Consider the following 24798-nt stretch of genomic DNA (forward strand, 5'->3'; position numbering starts at 1 on the left):
TCAAAGGCTTTAATTGTGTTTTCAAAATCTATTAAATTGTCTCAAATGCAATTCATTTTGCTTGAATAGAGTGTGAGAATTACTTATAATGTATACCTGTTCTTGAATAGCTGCTTCATTTTTTTTAAAACTTAATCATGGATAGTTCAAATTTGGAAAACATAAATGAAAATGAAGAGCTGACTTTACCAAAGGAATTCCTTTTTAAAAAAATTATTACAGGATTGTTTAAACAGTGAAATTCCATACCACAATTTAAAAAAGGACATGATTGGTTTTAAAAAGGAAAGAATCAAATTACTTCAGCAAAAATGTGTTATAACCCAGTCACTATGCAAACAATGAACACCAAAATATTGAAAAATACTTCTTTCAAAAGTGTAATTAATGGTTAAAAGATTCACAGTATTTTGATTTTTCTTTTCACTTTTTCCTTTTCTAAAAATTTTGAGGCTAATCTTATAAATCTAGCAAAACAAAAAGTTCAGAAGTTAGAATATATTAGTTTAATATAGTAAGGGATTAAATATGAATTGAAGGAGATAAGTGAACTGTATTTGTCCATAAACCTACTTTCTAACTCTATCACTCTGCCTTTTTTTTTTTAGTAATTAATCAACTCTTCTGTTAAATGTACATTTAGGGTTGTAGTGACACAATTTCATTTTTCTTTTTCTTTAAAAAAAAAAACCCTGATAACTCAAAAAATAAAAAGCAGTTCTTGCAGTATTTTAGGCCAATTAAAGTTGAGATCAAAGTTGAGAAAGTTTGTGGTATTTCTCATGATATACCCTACATTTAAATTTATACATACAAATTTGAATAGTTTGGGAGGGGGTGCTTGTGTGTGTGTGTGTGCGTGTGTGTGTGTGTGTGTTGGAGGAGGGGTAGAAAGGGGTTTGATTTTTAAGATATTCCAGCTAATAACACAACCATTACCGAAACTGATGGAATAATTCCACCAACTTTTACTTCTCTCTTTATGTAGGAGGAAATTGTTTCATGTTTTCTAATAGTTCTGTAACAATCAGACCCAAGAAAATTAAAAAGGAAAAATTCAGAGGTTTAAAATGTCTATGCATAGATCAGAGGTGCTCCTAACAGCACACTTTGTCAAGCATCTGCTCTTCCGAGGGAGGTGGGATGGCCAATTGCCGTGACTCTTTGATTTGCACTGAGCATTGCTTCTGGCCGGCTTAGAACAACAGCTGACCAGATTTTTCTTGATGGCAACTTGCCTTTGCTCTGAAGTGAAAAGTTACACAGGCCTTTGGACTTTGGCACAACCCGAGGGATTCTGTGGCTATGGAGTCACTTGGCTTTGCCACGAAAACTCAAGGTAGATACTTCTTGTAAGATAGACTAGTATATTCTGGTCTCCTCCCGAAGAACTAGTCAACAAACTTTACAAAATACTTCTTAAGATTCTGTTTGAAGGCTTTAAAAAGCTATCAGGGCAGCCAGACTTAAGTAGCCAAGACCCCAAACAAAAGAAAAACTCATTGAGATGAACATCACAGTTTTTGTCACTTTTCCCTTGTACTACACATCTACTTTTCCTAAGCAGCACTGATAAGGCTGAGAAGTGTGGGAGAAGGTGAATATGAAGAGGCAAAGAGGCTGTGTAGAGTTTTCTACAGTCTCACAAGACTGAGGACCAATAATTGGACTCCAGGACCTGAAGGGCCAACATCCTAGAGAGAAGGTAGGCATAGAGGAGTACACCCAACAACCTGAGCTAGGACCTAGAGAAAAAAATAAATGACAGATGCAGATACAAGACAGGTAATGAAATGATAAGAAACAGGCTACAATACCTCAGAAAGAAATCTGACAAAATAAAGAATGATATTAGTAGACTAAATGTGTGTGTTCTCCCAAAAATCATGTTGAAATCTAATACCCAATGTGATGGTGTTAGGAGGTGGAGACTTTGGGAGGTGATTAGTTCATGAGGGCAGAGCCCTTACGAATGGGATTAGTGTCCTTATAAGAAGAGCCCCCGGAAAGCGACTTGTCCCTCCTGCCCTGTGAGGAGGCAGTGAGAAGGCAGCCATCTATGAACAGGAAGCAGCCCTCCCAGACACCAAATCTGCTCACACCTTCATCTTGGATTTCCCAGCCCCACAAACAGTCAGAAATACATCACTGTTGTTTGTGAGCCATACAGTCTATGGTATTTTGTTATAGCAGCCTGAAATAACTAAGACAATAAAAAAGCTGAAATCTGTTCAAAGAAAGAATCAAATGAAGTCTCTAGAACTGAAAAATATGATAAATTGAAATTAAGAATGCAATAGAGACACATAATAATAAGTTAGGCACAACTGAAGAAAGGAAAACAGGTCCAAGGAAAAAATACGCAGATTCAAGTATAGAGAGCAAAGCTAGAAAAGAGAAAAAAAAAAGACTAAGTGAATGCAAGAGATGTCAAAATTTCACATATGTGTAACTAGGGGGAAACAAGAGCAAAAGAGAGAGCTAATATATTTAACATATGTGTAACAAAGGGGGAAACAAGAGCAAAAGAGAGAGCTAATATTTGAAGACATAATGGCCAAGATGTCTTCAAAGCTAATTACAAAAAAATCAAACTGCATTTTAAAAATCAGTATGAACCCCAAGTATGATAAATACAAAGGAAAACACATCTAGGCAAATCCTAAAACTTATTAGAAAAAGAATAGAAAGATAACCTTTAAAACAGCTAGAGAAAAGCTACAAGCTTTTACTTTCAAGGGCCAACATAATCCCCATGGCAAATTTGTCAATAGAAATGAATGAATTCAGAAAAGAATAAAATTACATCTTTTAAGTTAAAAGAGAAAAGTCTTCCAAATTAGAAATCTATACTCAGTAAAAATATTCTTGCAAAAGACATTTCTAGACAAACTAAAACTGTAACAAATTGTTGCTATTAAACCTACTTTAAAAATATTGAGAATATTTTTCAAGAAAAAGGAAAATTTTAACAAAAGAAAGCACAGAAATGCAGAAAAGAATAAAAAGCAATGAAATCTAAACTATGTGGGTAAATCTAAATAAAAAAATTGAGCATAAAAGAGACATAGAAGAGGTAGAACAAATAGAAACAAAGAGTAGGATGAGAAATCTAATAATGTCAAATATTATCAGTGATTACGTCACATATAAGTGGCCTGACAGAGGTATAAAACAGTTCAATGGCTTTGGAAAACTATTTGACCATTTCTTATAAAGTTAAATATACATCTGTTTTATAACCCAGAAATTTCAGCCTCTTGTGTTTTTCCCAAAAGAAATGTATGTACACACAAATGCTTATAAAAGCTTTATTCATAATATACAAACACTAGAAAACACCCAATATTTTGTCAACAGAAAACAGTTGTACAATGTAATTGTACTAAGAAATAAAAAGGAGTATGCTACATATACATGTTACACTTATCACATTATCATGTAGAGCAAAGATAATTATACACAGAAGTCTGCATGCAGTGTAATTCATTTATATGAAGTACATATTTAATCTAATCTATGACGCTAGAAACTCAGAAAAATGGTTGTCAGTGGGAGTATAGACTGCCTACAATGTGGCCAATGGATCTTTCTGGGATGATACAAATTTCTATGTTTTGATTGAATTGTTGTGTACATGGGTGTTTACATTTTGTAAAAATTCATGCAATTAAGATTCATCTCACTGCATGTCAATTTCACATCAGTATAAAATTAAAAACAACAAAACCACACACACAAATGTAAGTGGATTAAATATTATATATTAAATAGAAAAAATATCAAGATTAAAAATATCCAAAATAAATCTAATAAATCCAGGACACAAATCTAAAGATAGATAAGAAGACAAAGAAAGGTTGAAAGTAATATTAAAAAAAAATCCCCTACAAACATTAAAGAAATCTAGCACATATAAATTACATTCAAAGTAGAATTTAAGGAAAGAAGAATTACTAGGCATTAAAAAGAGATAATCCTTCACATTTCTCCACAAAGAAGATAAAGCAACTCTAAATTTATATGCAGGTAATGCTATTGGGTTGGCCAAAAATTTCAGTTTTTTCTGAACAATGGGTCTAGTAGTGCTTAGTTGTCTTTAACTTCATTCTAAACAATTTTGTTAGATTGTTTTGTGACAGTTGTCATATCAGCGTGCATTTTTTAGAAACTAATCAAAATGGGTGAATTTTTGCATAGCCATTTTAATATTAAAGATGGAGAAAATAAGCAATATTTTCAACATATTATGCTTTATTTTTTCAAGAAAGGTTAAAACTCAACTAAAGTGCAAAAGAAGATTTGTGCAGTGTATTGAGAAAGTGCTGTGAATGATCAAAGGTGTCAAAAGTAGTTTGCAAAGTTTCTTGGTACTATTGACATTTTGACTACATAATTCTTTGCTGTGGGGTGTCTTATGCATTGGAAGATGTTTAGCAGCACCTCTGGCCTTTACCCACTAGAAGCCAATAGTGGGAGATAACTGACATACTCAAAATATCCAAATCAATAAAGTTATGGTGGAAATGAAAAATGTGTCTTTTATTTTACAGAAAAAACTAAATGGACTTTTTTGGTCAACTCAATATATACCTCCAAAATATATACTGCAAAAATTGCCACACTATAAAGAGAAATAGAAGTGTCACAGTGAGAAATTTTAAATACCTACCTCAGTAATGGAAAGACAAATCAGACCAAAAAAATGGTGAAAGTTATAAAAGATTTGAACAATATTTTTGGTACACTTGACCTAATGGACCTAACATACAACAAAGCACCAACAACTGCAAAATGTACATTCTTTCTCAAGTAAGTGTTGAGTAAATACCAAAACTGTCCATATGCAGGTTCATAAAACAAACTGCAACAAATTTCAAAAGATTTTAATCAGACAGCATATCTTCTCAGACTATACAGAAAGCTAGAAATCAGTAACAGCTAAATCACTATAAAGCCATCTTATGCCTGGAAATTAAGCAACACACCATTAAAAACAAAACAAAACAAAACAAAACTCTTACATACTAAGGGTGGGAGTCCAAATAGCTACCATCACTTTTGAAAACTGGTAATACTAATGAAACTGAAAATATGCACGTCCATTGAGGCAGCAATTCCACTCTTAAGAATGTACTAAAAAAATGCATACATATGTCCTTAAAACACATGTACAAAATGTTTTTGTCCACATTCTTTGAAATAGCCCCAATCTGGTTAACATTCTCCTTGAATGGTCATCAAACCATTACAATGGATGATGGTGGCACATTCATCATATTCATTCAATGTATTGTCATGTGGAAATGAATGATTACCAATATATACAACAACTTGGATAATTATCAGCTTTGAATAAATAATACAAAAATTATATACTTATTTTGGTTCCTGCCTATATAACATTCCTCTTTATAAGTTATGTTGGTGGATTTAAGGATAGTAGATACCTTAGGGAAGAAGTAAATTGTTCATTATTGTAAGACGGCAAAAGGGTGTTCTGCGCTGGTAGTAATGTCTTATTTCCTGAACGGGGATGTCTTTAACCAATGTGTTCATTTCGTGAAAATTCATCAAGCTTTACACTTAAGATTCATATATCATATGGATACGTGTGTATATATATATACACATATTCATATGTATATATTGTCAACCAATAGTTGCTGGCACCAGTTCAGTGTCAACAGGAATTCCTAATTTGGGGTGCAAGGAAGAAAGAAACTCCTTATCAGTGCAAAACAGCTCCACTGTGATGAAGCATAACTATGAAAACAGTATGGCCGAGAGGGAGTCCTAGGGCAGGGTGGTTCCGGGCCCGGGTCTCTCTGGATAGACGGCTCTGCTTGGTTCTTCTACGCTCTGCTCTACTCCTTGCCAGTCGGGTTGGTGTTGTGCTTTGGTCAGTATTTCAGCTCAGCCAGGGAAACTCAGTCTCGGGTAGAAAGAGAGACTGCACTCTTACAGCCACAGGGGAGCTCGCGTATGTGGACAGAAGGCCCTGCCCCTGGTCCCTCATCGGTCCATCCTCATGCAAATGAAGACACCAAATGCTCACAGTTTGGTCCAAAAGGCACTGTCCTGATTCGTCAGAATAGAGTTGCTCTGGTTGGTCGGAGCTGCAGAAAACCTGTCTTATTGGTTGAAATACAATTCCAGGGACTCCTTTACAAGGGTTTGCTCAGAGGGCAGAAACATAGTGCAGGCAGACGGTTCAGTGCAGAGCCAGGCAGTTCAGCCGAGGCTCCTCCCTGAAGTGCAGTTTGTGAGAGGCCCCTGTGGAGAGATGACTGTGACGTTGTTGTTTTTTAATTTAATTGGTTTTTTTTTCCTTCTTAAAAAATTTGAGCCTGTTAGCCACCACCAGTCCCTACTTAGCAGGTTTCTTCTTTCTCAGAGTTCACCATGTATAAACTAAGAATTTGACCTAAAAGCAGGGGGCAAATTCTTTTAAATATCTCTAGTAATGGCAAATGTGCTCATCGTTGAGGATTTGACTAAACTTTCTGAAAAATTCAAAGGTAATTTTGAAGTTCTCTAGTGAATAATGTGAGTGATTAAACCACGGAAGAGCGGTCTGATCAAAAGGAAACACAGCTTTAGCATTATGAGATTGATTCTTTTTTGAGGCACAGCAAGTGTTCATAATAATATAATATTAAAAGAAGACTTCCAAAAATATTAATGAATGGGAAACTAGTAGGACTAAGTGTATGAAACCATGTTATCTGTTCACATAGGTATGTATGCACTTAACCATGTGTTCATATATAACTTCTCATTTTGACCATTCCAACAGTCTGGTGAAGAAAGGGTTACAATTACTTTGTGAAGGCAGATATTGTCCTGTCACTTTAATTATTATTATTATTTTTGGAAGAGAGAGATGGAGACTGGTAGGATTCCCAGGCACTGGGAAAGTGCTAGAAGGTGAATTTGTCTGAGGTCTCATTTCCGCCCACTTTCTAGTCCCATGCATTCTGGAGAATAATAACGGTATCTGTACGTCTTTTTATTTTTGAGCCATTTCCTTACCTACACTACGCTTTGGAGGAATACAGCATGTATTCTTACGTTAAGCTTCTGATCTTAAATTCAGCTGATACATTCTTTTTAGTATTTGCAGGGCAACAATTTTAACGTTTTAAGGTCTAGCAATTTTGTATTTAGGTTTGTGTTATCTGTACACAATAAAACCAATAAGAAAATATTAAAAATCAATATTTTTCTTTACCCGATTCCATTACTTTATCATGAATTGTATAGCTATTTAAATTCAAGTACAGCGTTCTTCTCTTAAAGTTTCATAACCCCTTTACTAGTGTTTAGATGATATCCCAAGCTACTCTTGATGAATTACTCTGTCCTTAGAAAATCAACCTAGAGCACACAAAAGTAACTTGCTTCCTTGTACAAGGCATTTTACATAGTAAATGATCAACAAATATTTTTTAGGATGCATTGGTGAGTGAATGATTAGTAACATGTGGCACTTTGATTACAAGAGAGGCTCAGAGCATCTCAGGATTTCAGGATCGTGCCTTGGACATGAGATTTTTTTCTCTGCCATTTCTAACAACTAACGCAGTTATGCTAGGTAATATCAGATATATTCCTGATGTCACATGTTCAAATATATGTGGATGATTCTCATTTTTACAGTTCATTTGAATTTTGTAGCTTTTTGATGTTCATGTATTTTTTTTTCCATTGTATAAAATCCACATGCCATATGGAAGAAAATAGCTAGTAAGTATACCCGGAGCCAAATTAACCTTTTGCTGATATATTTCAGAATATAATGTTAGCTCGGATTTCTTACTGTAAGCGAGGAAAAACAACTATTCTTTGTTCATCTTTCTTGTCCTATGTTTACAGTTATTGAGTTTTTAAAAGCGGTGGTATCTAGATTTATATGCGAAGAACCCCTGGCTAGACAATTTTTACAGAAGCTGGAAACTATACTTCCAGCATTTTGTTTTTCTCCAACTTCACTGTATCAGTCCCAACAGGGAAGCAATGGCTAACTCAAAGGATAATGAAGAGAATGTTTACAGAGCTATGGGCAAGGTTCAAATGGAACTCCCACACCAAATGAATGTGCAGTTCCTATACAACCCAGCAATTGTACTCTTGGGCATTTTTCACAGAGAAATGTAGACTTATGGTCACACAGATACCTGGGCACGACTGTTCCCAGATGCTCTATTCCTGGAGGACAGAAAAAGACAGAGAATTGATCTGAGAGCAGGCAGAAGGGCGCAAATAGAGACTTCTGCACATCTCTGCCATATTCTTTCTTCTAGTATTTCCCAGAGCAAGATTTGTCTTGAAATTTTCACTACATTTTTTTTCAGCTGCCTATTTATGCTTCTGCCTGTCTGCTTCTATAATTAGTATTATTCTATTTGTTGTGAACATGTGTTTATAGTTTTTGTTCAGTAAATGAATTCCATGTAAACTGGATATATTTCATTTCTTACATTTTAATTTAAAGTATTTATTAAGCCTTCAAAAATAAGCAAAGCACTGAGTTAAATCTTACTAGAGATACAATTAACAATAGGTGGGTGGAGAGGAGGGTTCCCTGGCCTCAAAATTATTCATAATCCTGTGCAGAAGATAGAAAACAACAGTACATAAAAGGAAAAAAAAAACACCGTTCATCAGATGTAAAATTCTGAATTGAAATATCGATGTCATTACACGTATGTATTTAAAATTCCATCGCAAGTGTTTGTGGTAGGTTGAAATGAGGGATGTGATCCTTCTGAATCTCATCCCAGGCATGTGGCTGGCAGAGTCATCAGATGATGCCTTTGCATTTCTAGTGCAAATTAGGTTTTATCCCACTTTCTGTCATTTCCCACAGAAATGCAAGGTGGCCCTTTGCTCAGACGTCCTTTGGGTAAAGGACATCTTCCCTTCGCATGTTGCAACTATCTGGACTCCATCAGTTTTTCAGCCTTAATCCCTGACCAAATCTTTTTCTATTTTCCTGCCACATCACAACATCTGAAAAGAAACAAACTTACAATTTGATTACTGTTTTTAACAAGGTAGAAAAGTTTATGTATATCATCTATCAATTTTGATATGTAGGCCACATAGGACATCAATGTGACATGAAAGCATACTTTTTCATTTAAATTACAATTTTTTGTATAGAAGGAAAGATTCAACTGGGATTGTTCTGAATGAAATAAATATGCTATAATCAACTTTGCAGTATTTCCTTCTGTGGAAATGAAAATAGATCTGCATATCTCCTAAAATATTTACTTAGATTTTTTTGTCTTTAACACTGTGTTTTCTTGCAGCCTTTTCGTAAGGCTGGAACTAAACAAGAACTCTTACTAAGTAGCAAGAATCCAACGGTCATTGTTCTTTGTATTCACTTTTCTTGCACAAGGACTGAATGTGCCTGTTACTTTTAAAGTAAAAGAACTGACTAATAATCAACATGACTTGCTCAATTTTACCATAATTGTTTGGTTTAAATAATTTATGCAAGAGGAAGATGTCAAAAACAGTTCAAATTTTTTAATTTTTATTTCAGAGAGATAAAGAAACATCAATTTGTTGTTCCATTTATCTATACATTCATTGGTTGATTCTTGTATGTGCCCTGACCCAGGATAGAACCTGTGACTTTGATGTATTGGTTTGATGCTCTAACCAACTGAGCAACCCAGCCAGGGCTCAAATTTTACTTTTCAAAAAAGAGATTTGTTTGCTTTGCAATCCAATCTAACTAGTACATATATTTAGACTACTAGTCTTAAGCAAAAGTTAGTGGATATTTTTATCACAGTATCTCTCTCAGCAACACACCACTACTCTGAATTTTAAAAGTATCTTTAAAAGGTTTGTATATATTTTATCTCATCTAATCCTAATTCAGTGGCAGCAGAACTCCATCCTGCGATGAAGAATTGAAACAGAGACGAATGATTTGTTGTCTGAGTGATGCCTGCACAGAAGCCGACTACGTATGAACCTAATTCTCTAACCTCTAAGACAGTTCACGCAGGGTAGCCACACCACTGGAACAGCCAACTTATCTCGAACAATAGAGGCTGCAGAGTTCCTATCGCTCTCTGCGGTCCCAAGAGTGGCGGCAGTCACTGTGCCTCTGAGGATGGCTTTGCAAGCGTGCTTTAAAATGAGCAACTCAGGAAGTAACTAGAAAGGGGTTGGGCTTGCTTTCTGGGGAAGGAGGAAGTAAGGAAGATTCTTCCTAACTTTTCACTCCAAAATGACAACTTTCTAAAGGAAATAAGCAAGCCCCCTCCTATCCTGCATTTAACCAGGGAAAAGTACCGCCACACAGAGGAGCACCTGGTATGGGCCGGAGCAAGGGATGGAGGGAAGAGAGGGAAGGGGAGACAAAGCCAGATGGCAGATGGTGAGGACAGAGGGGTAGATCGAAAAGGGTGCAGTTTACAGAAAAAGGGGAACTTACCAGGAAGACGATACAGCCCTCACAGCGATACTTCTCAAAGATGAAGTCATCACAGCTGAAGCCTGTCGATCCTCTAAAATAAAAAGAGGAAGACTCAGGATGGGGAAGGCTGAGATAAGACATTTGTTCATAACTCACAACTGAGGAAAAACAGGGAACTATGTGTCCACTACCAAACTGCACATCTACAAACAACCCAACTGAAATGTTTACTCAATTCTTTAGTCAACGTCCAAATGTACGTGATGCTCCTTTTTTGTTACAAATCCCAAAGAAATAACCTTAAACTGTTGTCTTTGTGAAACTGCTGATTGTGGGTGGCCTCTGAAACAAAGAAGCGACAAGTCCATTTCAAGGAAGAAAACTAAAAAGTCCCGTCAAGTCCCGTGTTTTGGGAACTGGAGACTCTGGAGATGACTTGGTGGCCTGCTCCAGGCTCCTTTATCTCTTTAGTGTCAAATTAGGAAGAAAAACCAGTTCTCCTTGACTGCATTCCCTTTCAAAAATGTTCCTTTCGCATACCCAGATGGTGGCCTTTGAACTTAAAAGCTAAAGAACTTTGTTCCCCACTGTAAATTGTCCCCATGGCCATGTTGCTTTTCCATTTAGCTGCCAAGCTGAGGAGAATTGGCAGCTCGGCCGGACAATTAGCACTTTGAAATATTATACCCGCACATATGTAACAGGTTAGCGCAGCGCCTGGTGATGGGAGCGCTCCACCAGCGCCACTGCCTTTCTTCCCTCTGGGCCCTAAACTAAGCGGGGACTTATTTGCACTTCTAGCCCTGAGATACAGGGAGAAAAGGATGGGCGAGCTGGTGTTTGGTGCCCCGAGAGGCTCTAGATGGACACGTAAGGAAAGAAAAATATGAAAGGAGATTGCTGGGCCCTTATTTTAGAACTCAGTTTTAGAGTTATAGGTCATGAAGCAAAGCCTAAAAATATCGAAGGGAGAACAACAGAAAATGGAAATATTAATGTCGAAACCCCTGAAAGCAATTACCTTTACCTTTGCTTGTAAAACAACCCGTGTTTTATAATCTCACAACCCAAAGTATTACAAACACTAACCAAAGACCTTAGTGGACTGCCTCTATTAATAATTAGAGATGGTTTTAAGTTTTCTCCTAGCACTTTATTTAGTGCAATACAGAATGTTATCACATAGAAAAAATAAGTAATAGCAAGGCTGTTATTTATATAATCTGTGAAAATAAACACTAAACCACTCCTCTAGTCCCTGAATAAAACCAGACATACGGTGGATATTAAAAAGCAAACATAGTCTATCACAACTTTGTAAATTTTTGTTTTTGTTTGCTTTTCCATGGAAACTCTCATTTAAAGGGAATTTCTGTTTCAGCCTTCCTTTAAGAGATGAATTCTCTAAAACACTGCCCACCCCCTTCAAAAAGAGAAAAAAATCCTTAAATCCAGAGGAAAGTGACTCTTCAAAGTATTCAGATTAACCCGGGAATAATATGGCAATTTAGCCAGCCAAGAAGTAAGTGGGCCTTTCTAGTTGTTCCCCTCAATGGTTTCCTGACCAGAAGAGAGAATAACCTGGCTTTGCCTTGAGCTAATGAGTCAGGAGAAATTTGAGCCACTGTTTAAATAGGGTATATATTACCCAGATTATTATATGGGAAAAAAAAACGCATTGGATTGGGTCGCGTTTTCAGAGTGTGCTGAAAAGACTAAACCATCAGTCAGAAATTGAATTGGGCTTAGATCTCTTAACTTGAACAGTCCCTCTCCAATTCTTCCTTTCCTTCTCTACAAAATAGGCTAAGACAGTCTGTTACACCTATCTTTATGTGAGGATTCCACAATCATAATCACATATACACTATTATTCACGGTTATATAGTATTCATTTAATAAATGTATTTTGAGAAGCCCTCCTTCCAACAGGATTGTATTGCATTTGCATGTTTATTTATTATCATTAGGTGAGGCCCAAATCTCTGGTATCCCTGGAAAGAATAAGAAAGGTTAAATCTCAGGTATTACGAAGCTCCCTTTATTCTTCTGACCTCAAGCCCTTGGTCCTGGAAGTCCTGCCTATTTTCTCCATGCAGGCTGCTTGATCTCACTTGGGGTAGGGAAGAGTTGCTTCTAAATTTAGCCTAAGTGCATTTAACATATGGCATCATACCTTCCCGGGTCAAGAGGTCCCATGTTTCTGGGAAACTGGGCAATAGCCTTTGCTGTATGGTAGAAATTGGAGAAGGCAGACTGTTCAACTATTTGGAGAAAAACAGTAACTCGGGGATTTGCTTTTTTTTAAGCTAAACTCCTAAAAGAATACTATGCCTTAATGCTAAAAAACATCTTGCTGTAGGCCTTTGAGATCTTTCCCTGATGGCATCTAAGACATATTAAATTATCTGGCATCTGGTCCATGTGCCAAATACACTGCTCCAAGAGGCTTGGACCTGGCAAATTATCCTTATTGGATTTGAGGATAAAAATAAATAGAAGCACAAGGAGGGTTAGAACAGAGGTTTTCTTTTCAACAGCCAAGAGTCCAAGCCAATAAAAAAGCAAAAGAGAAAGGAATAAGAAAAACTACAAAAGGGAAAATGGATAAGAATTTTAAACTGGGCGCAATTCTTTTTAAAAAGATTTTATTTATTTTATTTTTAGAGAAGGGGAAGAGAGGGAGAGAAACTATGTGAGGTTGCCTCTTGTGTGCCCACTCACTACTGGGGACCTGGCTGCAAGCCAGGCCTGTGCCCTGACTGGGAATCAAACCAGTGACCCTTTGGTTCTCAGGCTGGCAGTCACTCCACCGAGCCATACCAGCCAGGACTGGGGACAATTCTTAATAAAGACCATGATTAAAACCTTACAAGTTTCCTAATAACAAAGACATGCCTCCACTTTCAGGGGAGCAAAGGTGGCTTTGTCTTAGCAAAGGGCAGCCATATTTATTTCTGTGAGCCTTCAATATCCCTAAATAAGAAACAGGGATGATCTGCCGTATTTTCTTATTGCTTAGGTAAGGCCTAAGGATTCAGAAAGACGTAGAACATGCTTTTCTATGAGTCCTGGGATAGCCGCAATCACTAACATCCTTGTAAATGTTTTCCCTCGTTGCACTGAAGGCATAAAAGGAGTCCAGGAAAAGAGCCGCGTTAGAGGCAGAGCTCAGTGGTCTGAAATCTAGAAGGAAGCGGGCCTGTGCATCGTAAACTATGTGAACACTGCCATCTAAAGCATCGCTTAAAATCAGCAAGCACTTTGGGAAGTTGGGCTGGGAAGCAAGAGAAACTGAAAATAACCAGCGGGGATGTGGTTGTCAGCCTTTTACTTCAAATTAAACTTAATGCAGTATTTAAGTAAATCATGGCATTTGTGCCTTTTTTTTCCCCAGCACACCAACGGTATTCACTTTCTGAATACCTGCCACCCTTATCTTTTCTCATTTTCAAAGAATAGATTTTTTTTTTTACCACAACTGTGTAGAAAAAAGTGTTTAAATTAAGAAATTTTCTATCTGATGACTCTTTTGTCACTTGAAAAAAAACAAACAGGTAATTGAAATCTATCAATTAAAAAAATTCAAAGACCTAGAAAAGATCCAATAGCATGTCTGTACTCAATGTCGGGTAGGATTAAATGTTGGCTATTGTGTTGGAAGCTATCAACCCCATATGCACAATGGCCATCTTCATTGCTTCACAATTATTTAGGAAAAAAGTTTTGAAAAATTCTTTATCATAGGTAAGGTAAAAGAAACATCTCTCACTCACACACACACACACACACACACACACACACACACACAGAAGTATCACATCCTCTTGTCTTTACATAAAGCGTATTTGGGAAATACCTAAAGATGTATAAACCACTCCTTATGCTGACATTTTATTAAATGGCTTTAAGAAAACTTCAAATGAGTCTGGCAAAATCATTTATATAAAATTTATAAGCAAGTAAGTTGAAGTAACCCTGTATTCTTTGGTTTTGCTGTCAGGAAATATCTGATGGTTATCTACTGCAATAATTCCCACCCTGGAGAAACTGCAAATCTCTTTTATGAAGAAAGGATGAGTAATGGGCCAAAGGAGAGATGGTGCAGTAAATTTGATAAGTTTGGGGAAAGTGTGCTGGTTGCTATAAACTTCCCCCGCTTCAGCTGCAATCAGTCCTTCGTATTAGCAGAAGATATGTGAGGGTCGAGGATCTAAAGGCAGTTGTTCACATTGACAATGGTAGAACGTTTAGAAAATGATTGCATTTGTGCACTAATTCACTGTTTTGCCAAGTTGAGACCAGCGAGCGATGGAGAGACCAATGAGATGATGCCCCTGTATTTATTTTAAAACTCACACACCAGCAGAAGGAAGAAAACACTTCACAAATACCTAATATATATATATATATCAGGCTTTGAAAAGAGGTTATTATTTAGCAGAGTAGGTGCCCAGTAATTATTTTTTAATGTTTGGATGTGCGGATAATTATTTAGAAAAATAAATAAATGAATTATAAATTAGTGCTATCAGAGAGGTATGGGAGTTCATGGAAAAGGGCAAATTATTTCTGTTAACTTTGATAAACTGGAAAGTGGGGAAAAGATACAGGGTTTTGAGAAAGATTACGAAGTAGAGTTGGCATTTCAGCAGCACACTGACTGACTGGTAATGTAAGCCCAGGTAGGAATGACAGTTCCTACCATGAAGGTCATGTGGGCAGAAGAAATAATAAAGGCTTCAAAACAGGAATTTAGCCTAAAAAATGTATTTCTGTTAGCCTGACCAATAAATGATATTTTAAATGTAGAAACTCCTACCTCACACCATATATAAAACTGTAAAATACTTAAAACTATTAAAGACCTAAAAACAGAAGAAAAAAATAAAACTATGAAACATTTAGAAGGAAACATAGTGGTAAGTCTTCATGCCATTGGATTTGACAATGGATTCTTAGATGTGAAAACAAAAATATGACAACAAAATTAAGAATGGATACTTTGGGATTCAGCAAAATTAAAAACTTTTGTACTTCAAAGCTAATTGTCAAGAAAGTGAAATGGAAACTTACAGAATAAAAGAAAACACTCGAAAATTTTGTATCTGGCAAGAGTCTGGTATCCATAATATATAAAGAGCTCTTGGAACTCAACAACAAACAACACAATTAAAGAACGGGCAGGGGACTTAAATAGGCATCTCTCCAAAGCACATGGAAAGATGCTCAACATATTTAGTCATTAGGGGAATGAATGTACATCAAAACTATAATGAGATACTACCCAACATCCACCCTCACGGCTATAATAAAAAAAAATACAAGTGTTGGCAAGGAAGTGGAGAAACTGGCACTCTCATAGATTACTAGTGGAAATGTAAAATGGTTCAGCTACCGTGGAAAATATTTTGGCAGTTACTGAAAAAGTTAAACATGGAAATTACATATGACCCAAAATTTTACTCCTGGGTATTTATCCAAAAGATATGAAAACAGGTACTCAAACAACTACATGTACATTATTGCCCATAAACACACTGTTCACAATAGTCAATAAGAACCCAAATGTCCACCAATGGGTAAATGGATAAACAAAATGTAGCATATTTATATAAGGCAAGATTACTTGGCCATGAAAAGGAATGCAATACTGATATATGGTATAGCACTGATGAAACTCTAAAACATCATGCTAAGTGAAAAAAGCTAGACACAAAAGGTCACATATGGTATGATTCCACATACATGAAATATTCAGAAGAGTTAAATCCATGGAAACAGAAAGCAGATTATGGTCGCCAGGACCATGCCGGTGAGGGGAGCCGGGGGTGGGAGGGATGATGGCTAATGGGTACAGAGTTTCCTTTTGGAGTGATGAAATATTTTGGAACTAGAAAGAGGTGTGGTGAGTGCACATCATCATGAATGCATCAAGTGCCACTGTTCACTTTGAAATGGTTAATTTTACCTTAATAAAAAAATGATTAAGGAAAGAAGAGGTAGGGTTAAAAATGTAAAGGAAAATTGGATAATTCTATTCCCTGTCAATCCGATGAGCAGGCAGGGGAGAGTCATTCACGGAAGGTGCTTGATTAGAAGCACACCAGGTGTAGGAGCCTCACCTGCTGCTACTCTGCCATAAAAAGCCCTACCTGTGAGGAACATTATTCATCCGTCACAAGAGGGAAATCCTGATATTGGCAGCCCCCTGAATGCACCTGGAGAATGTTATGCTGTGAAATAAGACAGACACAGAAAGACAAATACGGCATGATCTCGCTTATGTGTGGAATCTAAAAAAGTTGAACTCATAGAACTAGAGTGTAGAACAGTGGTTTACTGGGGGGTTGGGTAGCGAGGGACACAGGAAATGTTGGTCAAAGGACACAAATTTTCGGTCGTAATATCAGCAAGTTCTGTGGATCCAGCGACTATAGTTAATAGTATTGTATTGTATACTTGGAATTTGCTGAAAGTGTAGATATTAAGTGCTCTCACCAAACACACAGAAAAGGGTAACTGAGTTGATGAATATGTTAATTAACTTGATCGTGGTCATATACATTTCACAATGTAGATGGATATTGAATCATTATACAAATAGATACTATTTTACTTGTCAATGATACCTCAATAAAGCTGGACATTTTTTTTAGAAGTCGTCCCTCATCCATACTCTGATTCTTACTCACTCCCCATATTATTTGGTGATATCGACCTTGCACAAGGGTTCTCATCTGGACCCATTTGGTGGTTAGGTCTGATTAGGTTTCATCTTTTCACTGTATTAGCTTGCTTTTAATGCTTTAACGAATGGCAGCCGATGGGTCAGTGGTTGGTGCCAATTCAGAGCCAACAGGAATCCCCAATTTGGGTTGCAGTGACGAAGGAAACTTTTTTCAGTGCAAGGCAGCTCCACAGTGATCAGCACTTGCCGTTAAGGCCAGGCCCCTCTCCCGGTACTGCGCTGCTCTGCTCCCTTGCGGTTCTGCTTTGCAGCGCTCAGCTCTGCTCAGAGCCATCTCTGGCGATAAGCCAGGGAAATGCAACCTTCAGTTTTCAGCCTTCATGGAAAGAGAAAAAAAAAAAACGCTCCCTTGAGCCAGAGGAGAGCCAGCTTAAATGGATAAGTTCCTGGCCCAGCTCCCTGACTGGACCATCCTCATGCAAGTGAGGACTCCAACTCCTCCCAATTTGATCCAAAAGGCATTCTTCTGATTGGTCAGAATAGAGCCACTCTGACTGGTCAGAGCTGCACAGCTCCTATTGGATGGGGAAGGCCCCAGGTGAAATAGCCCTCCAGGCGCTCCTTTATATGGGCTGGCCCGGATGGCAGGGACACAAGGCAGCAGCTGCTTCAGTGCGGGCTTCTCATGAAGTAGGGAGGCCCCAGTGCAGACATGGCTGCTGGGCTCTGTTTATTGTTTGTTGATTGGTTTGTTTTTTGAATTTGAGCCCAGTTAGCCACCAGAAGTCCTTCTTAGTAGGTGTTTCCACCCCTCCACCACGGTTCACACGAATCAGTACTGTTTTTGCTTTTTTTCATATTTTACCCTTAATAGAGAATCAGAAAGCAAAATGGCATGTTGAATGTGATGAACTGCCCTCTCAGTTCATACAAATTAGTTATTTTGGGCCGAAAGGTTGTTTTTCTTTTTTCTTTTTTCTTTTTACCATGTCCCCAGTCGGCATAGCAATCTATATTGGGGGGGCAGGGGAGGGAAATACTATGTTAGAATATCTAAATGCCTTCTTTCAGAGAGATATTCAAGGAGCCAGTTCTGGGCAAGAGCTTATCCATGCCAGGCCCCTGATAGTTTTTACTCTCTGTGTTCGTTTAACTCTCCACTCCATTGTAAGCTTCAGGACTGGCTTTTATTGGATTGATTATATACCTATTTACTTCTTTATTGACATATAACTTAAGTTGGCAGTGACCACCATCTCCTACCTTACATGTGGGTTACAGATGATTCATTTGCTATCATTTTTGACATGTACGGTTTTTCAGAGGTGTGGGAAGACTCAGATCTAAATGTCCACCATATCCTACAGGCATCTACATGTTCCTAAAAATATGGTAAAATTTTGTATTCTAAAGTTCAACCCTGAACTGAGTGAGGAATGCTTTATTCCAAATTGCTTTATAAATGTCCAGCATTCATATACAACAACATTAAACCAAGATGTTTATTTCAGTACTATTGTAAGCTACTAGTTGACTCTCTGCAGTGGTGGTACCATTACTACAGCAAAGATGTTATGATTGTTGATCAATTGCTGCATCATGTAATGGGCCTGCTTACAATAAAGTAGCCACTCTTACTTCTCAAGTGGAAATTTTGTTTCTGGTACCTCAAAGGTGAGAATTTATCCCAACCAAGATGCAAGTTGGAAAGTATATATTATTACAAGTGCTTTAAAAAGTAATTTTCACCAATTTTTTTTTTCAACACCTGTTCCTTCTCTGTCTGTTATGGAAGAAAGACCTGAGTCGGGGGGCCCCTCCTCTGTGCTTGTTCCTTGGTCTTTGTCTTGCTGAGTAGAGGCACATTCAAGCGAAAGACAAACACTTTTAGGAGAAATGAGATAGCAAATTTATTTATGAAAGACACTTGAGCGAAAAAAAAAAACCTACAAGCAGGCACTCAGCTAATCCGAGTGCTCCGACTCTTGAGATTCAGGGGTTATAGACCTTAGTTAGCTTCCAGGTACCCCTCTTTTTCCCCCTTCTAGACCTTGGGATTAATACAAAGGCTTTCTTTCTCAGTTAGTTAAAGGGCTTTCTGTCAAATGAGTGAAATTTTTCCAAAGGCTCCCTGTCCCAGCGGCATCTCAAGGACTCTCCCCTCTTCCTCCGCTGTCTTTGATTGTGATGTTTGAAACACCTGGCACTCTTGTCGAATCAGGCTCAGGGCTGCTGAGTTAGTTGGTGATACACGTCTCCCTTTGGCTTCTAGCCTCCTGTTACATGTTCTTCATTAGATTTTAATGGTGGGGACCCTGCTTTATGTCCAACTGGGGCCCCTCCAGCTGCTCATTTCAAGCTGCTACCTAACGTATCCTACTTTTCTCTTTATTCTTCTTCTATCCTAATTCTCTAAGAGATCCTTACCTCTTCCCCCACCTCCATCCACTAGTCTAGTCTAGATATTAGAGACTCCAGTTGGTGAATTGTTTATCTCTATGGCATTTGCTCACATTTTTGAAAATTTGTAAGTTGTGCTCAGACGTAAAGTGATTAACAGACATGTTAGATTAAGAATTTTGGGCTACCGTCATATGTCATATATTTGAAATCATAAATATGTATGGAAAAGAGCAGACTACAGACTCTCCACTCCTCATCTTTCTTTCTTTCTTTCTTTCTTTCTTTCTTTCTTTCTTTCTTTCTTTCTTTCTTTCTTTTTTTGCAGCAAATCTACTAAGCTTCTGTTTTGTTGTTTCCTCAAAAATTAGATAAGCATTAACAACCAAGGTCAGACCATTCCACATGTTCTTAAACCAAAGTCTCCAGAGAAAAATTATGCCCCTTCCTTAGAGACAAAAGCAGCTATCTTACTTGTGGTTTTAACTAGCATATTTTTCCTCCTTGTTAGTTTGTTTTATTCAAAAAGAGCTAATGTAGTTCTTTAAGTCAGGGTCATAATAATCAAAGATAGTCCATGAATACCCCGAAGCTTTAGAAGTGCTGTTGCAAGAGAAAAGCCTTATAATGTCTCAGTTCAAGGTCACAGAAGATACAACAGTGATGAAAAAAATTAAAATACTCATTTTCTCTTTGATATAAGCCAGTTCAGAGATTTCAAAAAGGCAACATTTCTTTGTTTTATTTCCAAGTTGGAGTAGTGCAGAACCTCTAAGCTGACTGGGACTGAGTCATTAATTGAACAGTATGCCAAATAAATTAAATAGCGAATGCCTTGTAAAAGTACAAGGCAATCACGGTTATGATTAGGGAGGCTGAGGTGCAGAACACCCAGAGAGAGACAGAGAGACAGAGAGAGAGCTGACGGAAGCATTAGAGAGTCCATATGTAGCCCACCTGGCTGTGAAAGAAATCCAGAGAAGCAGCTGAATGAATAAATCTAAAAGTAGTTTGAAAAGAAAGTTTGAGAGTGAGGTAAATGTAGGCAAATTAGAAGAGAAGAAAAAAAATTTTTTGGAGGGAACTCAAATGTAAGAAAACAGCTAAGGGGGAAAAAGGACCTGTAGGTATCAAGCATCTGTATATTTCTGTGTATAACTGGCCTGTTCGTAAGCTGTTCTCAAGCACAGTAGTCAGTATTAGTATGGGTTTCTGGTGGCAAGCCATAAAAATCAACTCACGTTAAACAAACAAAATCACGAGCAGATATCCAGTGTCTCAAAGACCTGATCTGAGGGAAATGGGATGGGGCAGAAAGCGCAGCTGGAGGAGTCTCAGGACTAGGCGCACACCAGGGAGGCAGCCCGAGTCCCACCACTGAGCAGCCTGATGATTAACGAGCACTCCCAGTGGGCGCTCAGGACTCAGCCCCTCTAATGCGCCTGTCATCATTGAGGAAAATGCCCCACCAGCCACGTTTTCCCTGAAGATTCAAAGTCCTAGACAAGAACATCTTGGCTGAGCGTGAGTCTCACGATCTCTTCTTGGGGGTGGAAGACGGCAAACGGCCACGTCTCTTTCTTCAAAGATAGAAGCCTCTTCCCTACGCTCCCGCCAAATAAGATGCGTAGAAAGATCTCCAAAAAGACTGAACGTTTGGCAGGGCTCCCCGTCTAACTTGGTTGGATTAATAAACGGAAATGGCTAGAATTTAGTTTTCCTGACTGATCTCCCCGTCGTGAAAAGGGGAGAGGGTAAGGAGATTGTGGGAGGACAAAAATGTGTGGGGGCAAAGAGTGAAAGGCTCTCAAGTCCAGGACTTAAATCTCAGTTAGAACATTTACTATCTTTGAATTTGGATACCTTTGTTGCCGCTTCCTGTGGGTGATAGTTAAAATGGAAATTAAACGCTATTCATCTCATAGAGTTATTCAGAGGACAAAACAAAAAAAAACTGCATATCACTTGCTTACTATATTGCCTGGAAGACAAGCAAATGGTCATAAAACATCGGCAACGGTTGCCACTCAAACTGTGGGGCTCCGCTCCCCTCTCTCTGCAGTGCCTGCCACGAATGCATTGCAAAGGCAGCTCTGAACACGTTCCGAATCTTCTGATTCCTGCTCCCAGGGCTGAGGAAAACCCTGATGTCAGCCTTCGGCACCCAGTCATCTTGACTACATTTCTGACTGTTTTTCTGGTTATCTCCTCTTATCTTGAGCCTCGATCTCTGGCTGCTATCTTGTGAATGAAAGGAATTCTGTCTTTCGCTGTATTCTTGAGTTCCATATTGGGTTAAAAAATATATACATATATAGCCCTTTCTAGGACTAGAGCTCTGCTTTTATATTGTTAACCACTTAGCAACCAATCTTTAGTTCTCCAGTAGCTGGATCCCATTATCAAGAGTTCGGAAGCCAGACTTCCTTGGCTTTGAATCAAGCTTTATGAGGGACACACACACACACACACACACACCCTGGAATTTATCTGTAAAAAATTGTGTATTTATTCTTACATGTTTAAACTTCAGTCACCTCCAAAGTACTCATCATTTGATGCAATGCACCTATGGTGACATTTTTCCCACTGCTCAAAACAGTTTTTGAACTTACCAATGTTGATGCCTTTTAGTGCTTCTGTTGTTTTTTGTTTCACCTCTTCCACATCAGTGAAACATTTCCCTTTGAGGACTTTTTTCATCCAGGGAAACAAAAAGCATTGCTAGGGGCAAGATCAGGTGGAGACGGAGGGCGGGGCAAGGAGGTCATTCTGGTTTTTTGGTCAAAAACTGCTGAACACTCAGTGCAGTGCGGGCAGGTGCACTCGTAAATCACCCGTCATGAAAGAGGTAAATACATTGAAAGAATCTTCAAAGAAAAAAATTCACTGAAGCCAAACACATCTTCTTACAACAATACCAGCTGGTACACTGACAGAGGTGGGTTCGTAGACACTCACCTAGCAGGGGGAAGCCTGGACTACAAGGGGCCCGCCCTCCAGAAGGTAATTCTGTTTTTTTGGGGTCCCCCCTCTATCACTCACTATGTGACCTTAGACAAATTACTTAACTTCTCTGGACCTGATTGGCATTATCTGTATGACGAAGGTGCTAGTGAATCTGGCACATAAAAATGCCTCTGATTATTATCTCAGTGACTGTTCTGAACTATGAGTAGGCAGAAGCTTCTGGTGAGATCCTGTGATAGAAAAGGTTCTACAACTGGCCCTGATTTCCTCATGAACGGTTTCAATAAGAAATAATAGACGATGTAACAGTCATAAGCTCTTTTTTAAAAAATCAAGATTATTTGTTATCTCATTATATCATTCCATTCAGGAGCTTTATAAAATCATCATAAGACCAACGTTGCCCAGAGCTTCCCTCCATTCACCTCAGCCAGGAGTCCGTGGAGAAAATGGAACATGCAACCACACGTGGCCATAAGTGGGACAATGTCAAGGTGGGGAGTGGACCCCACCACAAGACTGCAGCAGCCTGTGCCCGCCCCAAGTCTCTGTGATCTGCTTTATCCAAGGAGCCCACCTGCATTGAGGAATGATTTGCAGTTTTCCAAAAACACCCCATCTCCAGGCCCAACCCCCCAAAGTCTAATGTATAACTGGTTAAAAGAGAAAAACAAATATATTTTAAAACATAATCTTGTTTTAGAAAGGAAGGGAGAGAGAAAGGAAGCGCTGCTCTGGGAAGTTCCTGATTGAGAACTCCCAGGTCCTCAAAATGTGCGCTGAAACAGGCGCAAAAAAGATAAAACCCCGAGATAAGTTCTTGTTAGGTCCACTGTTTTTCTAAGCTCTAATAGCTCCAAACCTTCACAATCAAGAAACTCTTTCTTCCTCAAGTTCAGTCTAAATCTCTCCTGTTGAAAGCTAAGTCCCGTTGTTTCAGTGGTTAGCTCAGAGGATGGAAGACTGGCTGTCACATTCAGATTTTACCCGTCTCTGCTCTTGAAGTGTCACATCAGCTTACATGAGTGAGCTCTTTCCGTACTTAATGAAATTGACTTGCCATTTCTACTGGACTGTAGTGTGAATCAGCTCACAAGCAACTCAGGGCAGTCCCTTCTTGTCTCCTGAGCCAGACTTTGGTGGGAGAGTGAGCATCCCTGGCTCAAGGGCGGCAAGATGGCAGGATCCACCATCCGGCCTCCACTCAGCGCGACCATCACGCTGGCCATTGGGCACCAGCCCCTGATAGTAGCCGGACTTTATTAAATCTTTCTGCCAATTCTGGGAGATGCAAAATGAGCTGTTGGCAGACTTTAGTCTGACTCAGTGTGCATTTAAGCCAAGGTATGAAATATCATAGGCCTTGTTACTGTGCATCTAGTTTGTGCCAACGACATAAAAATTAAGGAACAAAGTTTGCAGACAGAGCAGACCTGCCAGGGGCATAGTGATCTCAATAGATGGTGGCTGATATAGGCATTATCACTCATCCCAAAAGTGGCCTGGAATGGGTGGCATGATTATTCTCATTTTACAAGGATGAGATCAAGGTTCAGAGAGGTTCTCAAACTTGTCCAAGGTTACACAGGTCATGAGTGGTGGAGCAGCGATTGCATTCAGGGCAGCTTTTCCATAGCAGAGCCTTCCCCAGGATTCAGAAGGCAGAACCTTCATTTATGGTGGTTTCTCATGCTTGGGAAGTGGGTTAGCTGGAAACTGCAATGAATTACTCACTGTTCTTTTGTACAGATGCACAAACTACCTAAAATTAATCCTCCAGTAGACTGGTTCTGTGGGGTGTGTGTGTTTATGTGTACAAGCACGTGCATGGGTATACAAGTGCAGAAAATGTGATTTATTTGTTTAGTGGTCATGGTATAGAGAAGTGGGTGATGAATTGAATTGTAGCAATAGCACAATTTGATCACATTCAATGAGATTAAGCAATATCATTCATTTCATTCTCTAAGCATCTAATATCAAGGGCATAGAATGTGCTTGATAGCATGTACTAAGTTCCTTGGGCTATATAACGGAAGAAGATGGGCCTGGCCAGTGTGGCTCAGATGGTTGGAATATCATCCTATAAACTGCAAGGTTGCAGGTTCAGTCCCCAGTAGGACACATACCTAGGCTGCGCGTTCGATCCTTGGGTGGGGTACATGTGGGGGCAACTGATCAATGTTTCTCTCCCACATAGATATTTCTGTCTCTCTTCCCACCTTCCACTCCCTCTAATAAAGCAATTAAAAAATAGATCCTTGGGTGAAGAAGGAGAAGGAGAAAGAGG

This window comes from Pteronotus mesoamericanus, unplaced genomic scaffold (assembly GCF_021234165.1).
Source record: "Pteronotus mesoamericanus isolate MK-2021 breed Mesoamerican mustached bat unplaced genomic scaffold, CSHL_Meso_final contig_94, whole genome shotgun sequence".
Classification (NCBI taxonomy): Eukaryota; Metazoa; Chordata; class Mammalia; order Chiroptera; family Mormoopidae; genus Pteronotus; species Pteronotus mesoamericanus.